Consider the following 6,407-nt stretch of genomic DNA (forward strand, 5'->3'; position numbering starts at 1 on the left):
ACACGTGGCGAAGTGCTGGGGGTTAGCAAGATAACCAATAAGTAATAGCCACCAAAAACAACCCAAAATCCCCTAGGGCCTCTCGTACTAAAGTCATCCTTAACGATCGTACGAGACTTTTCAACCTTTTTCTTACAAAATTTTATTCAAAAAGAACGTGTTCTAGGACCCATCGTGTTCTCTGCCCTGCTAAACCAGCTCTGGTACCAGCTGTGGCGGAACCACCTCGGATTAACTTAATTAAAGCACGATTAAGCCACTTGACACGCGACACTCATGCCTTAGTCAAGTTAACTCAAAGTGCCGTCAGATTTCATCCGATTTAACCACTTAATAGGACCGAGTTAGCATGACCCACACGAAGGTGAGTGGTTCCAGAGAATACAACAGGTCCACCATTAGATTAACAAGTTGTTACACACTCGGTTATAAATTAGAGTTTTACAAATTCTGAAGAAAATAATAGAAGATAAAAATAAGCGGAAGCTTCTCGTCGGGGTCGGACGTCCCTGGTGAGGCCAGCCGGGACATCAGTGATCCCATTCCCCGCCGTCCGAGGAAGGATCCCACTGGACCGTCCAACCCAGAGGGAGCTGGGGCGGCCAAGTGCCAGCAGCAAGCTCTGAAGCTGCAGCTTCACCTGAAAAGAGAAGCCACAAACAAGGCTGAGCTTCTAAGCTCAACAAGACTTAACCGACCGGTGACCACTCCACCACGTCTAGACATGCAAGGCTCTTTTGGCTGAGGGGGTTTTGTTTGCCAAAAGTGACTATGTTGGGTCTTTATTTTCAAGTTTTAGCTCAGATTCTAGTTCATTAACCAGTCTATGTTGGCAACTTACTCTAAGCAAGCATAGATCCACTTTATGTATATAAGCTCAACATCAAGACCATGTCATCATCAGGCTCCTTCATTACTCAGTGTAGTATTATGATCAAGCAGTCTCAAACTGTGAGAGGCAGACGAATCGATTCGAGTTCTTTAACCATGCATGGTGAACCTAACCTCACGACATCCGCGCACCACCGAGGGTCGCTTCCTGTGTCAGCCTTCCCCATCAATTCCCTAACCCGTGTCGGGTCCACTTTCTTTGGTACAAGGTTCCACAGACCCGGCCTCTGCTGATCTGTGACCACACTTGCCACCACGTGCGGCTGCAGGGGAACTTCGTTCCAAGGATAGTGGAGCGACCGCTCACGTCTAGGTTCAATCAGGTACTAGGCTTCCCCATCCCATACTGAGTATGAGGTTAGTACTTTCAAACACTTGATCACGAACACCACTACTGTCGGGCCTTAACAGATTCAGTAAACAGACGGGGCGATCAGCCGACCACCAAAAGAGTTAACCAAAACCCTGCCCTATCCGTCGTCCTTATAGTTGTAACAGAAGAAGAAACAACCAACTCCTATAACTCGCGAGTGACAGAAAATCACTCAACTTTTACCAATTCCTATTTAAGCATAGCAACTACTCGGCCCAACAAACTAGTGTTCAGATCAAAGGAACTATGTCATGCATCTATGGTTGCAAACAACTCCTATACGTAAATGCACAAACACGAGAAGGAAGGCATGTGCAAGCTTAGAAAGTTGGGTTCATGCTTCGGGGCTTGCCTTCAAGCGGAGGGGAGGAGAACTGGTCTTCAGCTGGGGCTGCTTTGGCTTTTGGAGTTGGCAGCTCAGCTACAGCTCCGTCTTCGGGCGCCGGGTGTAGCTCGTAGACGCCGTCATTGAGATGTAACTCTACACGAATGCAATGCAGGAGTTAGTGTTTAGATGGTTATTTCAACAACACTTGCGAGTTAAAGCTCGGGCACTTGTAGCAAAGCTACAGAAAAAGCAAGGAAGTTTACTTTAGTTGGTCGAGAGCAAGATAAAAAGGGTCGGATGCGAATAGACTTGTGATCTGACCCTTAAACTTTAAGGGATAACTGTGTTCGGGGTCCTCAAACTTGACGCAGAGAAATTCCAATCTTTTACACAGATACCCTCGGGTCAAGGAAAAGGATACAGCCGAGTCCTCGGGCGAGGCGGATAAGGGTCAGCTAATAGACAGGGTCGGGCGAGACAGAAAAAGGGGTCGGACGAAATAGATAGGGTCGGGCGAGACGGTAAGGGTCGGCAGCTTACCTTCATGTTTATAGGTGAAGCTTCGGGGTCGGGAAGGAACAGACTTGGGCGGAAGGACTTAAGCACTAAGGCTTGGGCGGCAGCGATGTCCGGCGGGGCTCCAGCGGCGGCGGAGCTTCTTGTGGGCAACAAGGAAGCTCTAGCACAGCGCGGAGGAGCAGGCGGCTGGGTGGATTGGGGAGAAGCGGGTCTGAGCGGAGAAGGGAACTTCTCAAGAGTTTCAGCGGAAGTGCTCAGGTGCGCTCAGAGTAGGGGCGGCGAAACAGCAAAGGCGAAGGAACTCCGGTGGAACTCTGGCATTCCCTTTTATAGCTGTGCGGAAGAGAGAGAGTTGGAGCAGCACGAAGACCGGGAAGAAAAAGATGGAGTGCGCTGCCATGGCGGCGATTAAGCGGCGATGGGCGGCGGAACAGAGCTTCGGAGATGGCGTCTTCGGCCATTGGGCACTGGAGACAAGGCGGCACAGGCGCGATTTTGCCGGGGTTTAGATTTGGCGGAGGCGGGCGTCGTCGAGCGGCGGATTTGATTGGTGTGACAGGGAAAAAGGCGCTACAAGCGAGGTTGCTACAGGCGAAGTGACAGGACGAGCTGTGGCTGCGCGGGCGAGCGCGAACCAGCGGCTTGCTGGGGCACAGTTCTGGCAAGGCGGAAAAGGAGCTGTCGCTGCCGGAGTCGGGGTTGGCGAGGGAGGAATCATCGCGTAGCGAGTTCGTGGGCGGCGCGACTGTGGAGAGGCGGCGGAAAAACCGGAAGGCATCGGGTCTTGCAGCCGGGGATCCGGCGAGATGATGATGGGCGCGCGTTGCGAGGCGGTTTGACGCAGCAGCGGCAAAGCTCTGCCACGGCGGCGACGGAGCACCATGCCGCGGCCGGCGAGGGCGTGAGCGAGGCGAGGCGAGACAGAAAGGGTTGCAGAGGGGCTTCCGCGGCGATTGGGGAGGAGGGCGCGGGAATCCATCCTGTCGCGACTGGCGACTGGGCGAGGCGGCGGGCATCGGAGAGATCAAGCCACACGGCTGAGAAGCTCTGAAGCGGGCGCATGCTGTTCGGGCGCGTCTGCCTCGGGAGATCCGGGGAAAAGATTTGTGGGTCCACCAGTCAGTCTCGGTTTCTCCTCTGCTCAAGATGGAAAGGGACACTGCCTTTGGGATTCATAAGGAACCGACGGGGTTGGTTGGGTTCTTCAGGGATCTGGACCGGAAACTAGAGGTTGAGCGCTTAAGCTCAGGGGAGCTGAGACAGAGGGATTAGGGACTCGGATTAGGATTACTCGGCTGATTTAATAAGTTCGTTACAGCTTTCACCAACGCAGCTGCTAAACGAGATGAGGTGGACTGATGGCCCATTCGTGCTGCTGCCTGTGCTGTGAGTGGACTGCCAACTGACGGACGGCGATCAGATTGCATACGGATCAGGGTCAGACCAGCCAGAGCCAGCCCGATCGATCAAGCAACAACGACTAGTATCAGCGAGGTGATATGGCGCACATGCAGCTGCAGGCCACCATGAGGGCAGTACGGGCACAGGAGCGCCTCTCCAACCAATTGGCTTGGAATCCATCCGAATTTCATCTCACAAAATGAAATTCATATATCCCAGCAGCCAGAGCCAGAAACTCTCAAACTGCACACCCTTTATTTCCTCTTTTAAATCACAACAGCCACGGGGAAGGAAAATACCAGACGCCACCCTTACTCTGCACAGTGTAGTACTCCCTGCACATTTCCATCCGGAAGCAGGGGAATTATTGCTGCAATCTGTCCTCATAAATTGGGAGCCCAGCAGACAGGCCCTCCTTCCTTGCTACGAGTATAGAGTATTCTTCTCCTCCTCCTCCTGGTCCGGTCATGGGCGTTATGAGGAGGGTAGGGGCGAGTGGTACCCTGCCCGTGCCGCGAGACATCCTCCACTCCACTGCATCAGCCGTCCGCTGCAATGAATCTTGGCTGGGACAGCCGGCTGGCGTAGGTGGTTACGAGCTGCAGCTGCCCACTGTCCAGGCCCTCCAGATACGGCAGCAGCGACGGCCCCAGCTTCAGGTATGTGTCCACCACGCACACCATCACTGCCTGCCAATTTGCAAATGCACCACAGGGCAAAGCCGTTACGATACACATCAGCTGTTCTTTCTTTTTAATTTTGGTACCAAATGCTTTGTACGTATGGTAGGAATGTATGATGCAAAGCAAGTACAATGCTGCAGTAGGTAAATGTTACTGCAGGTCAGGTCCTAGTTGGTGATGGTCCTCTTCTTTAGTTCCGGTTTAATTTAGATCCAGGAGAAAAGGGGTGCGCCATCGGTAGGCTAGAATTTACTTCTGGTTGGTATTTGCAATTGGGACTAAAGGGGATCTTTAAGTCCTGGTTCAAAATCAGCCACCCGTGGGGATCCTTTAGTGCCGGTTGATGTTTCCAACCGGGATAAAAAGGGTCCCCATGTGTAGCTGGGAAATGACTAAATCCCTTACCAACCGGGATAAAATGGGGTCTTTAATCCCGGTTGGTGTTACCAACCCGGATTAAAGGGTCCTACATGAGTTAATACAAAATGATAACATTCCCTATATAGACAGATGTGGTGTGTAGGTGGGATAGCAAGGAAACTACACGTGAGGCTTGAGGTCATGGGTTCGAATATGGACCGCGCACGCGCATATTTCGCGTGAAAAATCACGTGACTTATGACTTGTGGGGGGCCTCCCGGGGACCCTAGAGATTTTTTATTTTTGCAATTTTTTTTGCAAAACCATTTAGTCCCGGTTGGTATTACCAACCGGGATAAAAGGGGCGGGAGGCAGCCCCTGGCGTGGCGACCGTTTTATCCCGGTTGGTATTACCAACCGAGACTAAAAGGGGATCTTATATCCCGGTTGAGGGACCCGGGACAAAAGATCTCCCCTTTTATCTCGACTGACTAATCGCGGATCGTTTTTTAGAAGATATGCATCCTGTCAACCGGGACCAGTACCGAGTTCTCTAGCAGTGAGTAGCGTCAGGATGCACACTGAATGCATGAAAACGACCAGGGTCCACCGATCCGGTGCTTACATGCATGACTTCCATGTTAAAATAAAGTTACCCCATATGGCCTGACCTGTGTTCAGTAAAGACGGATATGGCCCGGCTAACCGAAGGGAACAGACCAAACATGTGCCCAAGAAATGCTACTGAATTTTCTGGTTCGATGAACACATTGATGAATAGTATGTGCTATCAAGGCTATTGGAAGTTGCTCAGGGTTCTAACCATAATTCTTATGTGATGTTTTGCCAACATAGTTCAGTAAGGGTCTTCTAAGTTGTAGACCTTTAACTGAACAGACTCAAGTTGACAAATTTATAAGCTTTTCTAAGCTGATCACTAGTGCAACTTCTACATATTATGCTCCTAATCGTTCCTATGACCTTTACTGTAGGTAATCTGGAGGACACGAGGAAGTACAATTGTTCAAAATACAGTGACTGACCTTAAATACGGCATTCTAGAGCAAAGTGGGAGTGGATTAACCTTGCGGACATATGGGCTGTGGTTTTCAAATGCATCTAGAAGTGCAGGAAGAAATGTTGAACTCGAAGGTGAACTCGAATATACGATTTAGACAGGTTCGGATCGCTAGATTGCGTAATACCCTACGTCATGTGTGTTGGTTGGATTGAATTTGTGACGACTGACCCAAATCTCTCGAGTTAATCTTAATCCGAATTCCTGATCCCCTATCTCAGCCTTCCCGAGTTCAGTGCTCAACCTCCAGTCTGGTCCCGACCCCTGAGACCCGACCCCTCTCCGCTGGCCTCCAGTTCCGACCCCGCCGACCCCAACTCACCCGCCGGATTCTCCTAAGTCTTTCCCCAACACCTCCCTTCAATCTGACCGATGGACCCACGAGATCTTTTCCCCCAGATCTTCCGCGACAGGCGCACTCGAGTTGCATGCCCGCTTCAGAGTTCCCCCGCCGCGTGGCTCAACTCCTCCGACGCCCGCCGCTCCGCCTCGTCTTCGGCCCGCGACTGAATGGATTCTCGCGCCCTCCTCCCCAATCACAGCGGAAGCCCCTCTGCAACCTTTCCGCAGCACCTCGCCGCCCGCGCCCATCATCACATCGCCAGATCCCGGCCGCAGAGCCCGATGTCGCCCGTCTTTTCCGTCACCTCGCCACAGTCGCGCCGCACGGTCTTCGCTATACGACGATTCCTCCTCCGCCAACCCCGACCACGGCAGCGACAGCTACCTTTCCCGCCCTGTCAGAAGCCGCCCGACAATCTGTTGCTCCGCGCT

The sequence above is a fragment of the Setaria viridis genome, chromosome 4 (genome assembly GCF_005286985.2).
Source record: "Setaria viridis chromosome 4, Setaria_viridis_v4.0, whole genome shotgun sequence".
NCBI lineage: Eukaryota > Viridiplantae > Streptophyta > Magnoliopsida > Poales > Poaceae > Setaria > Setaria viridis.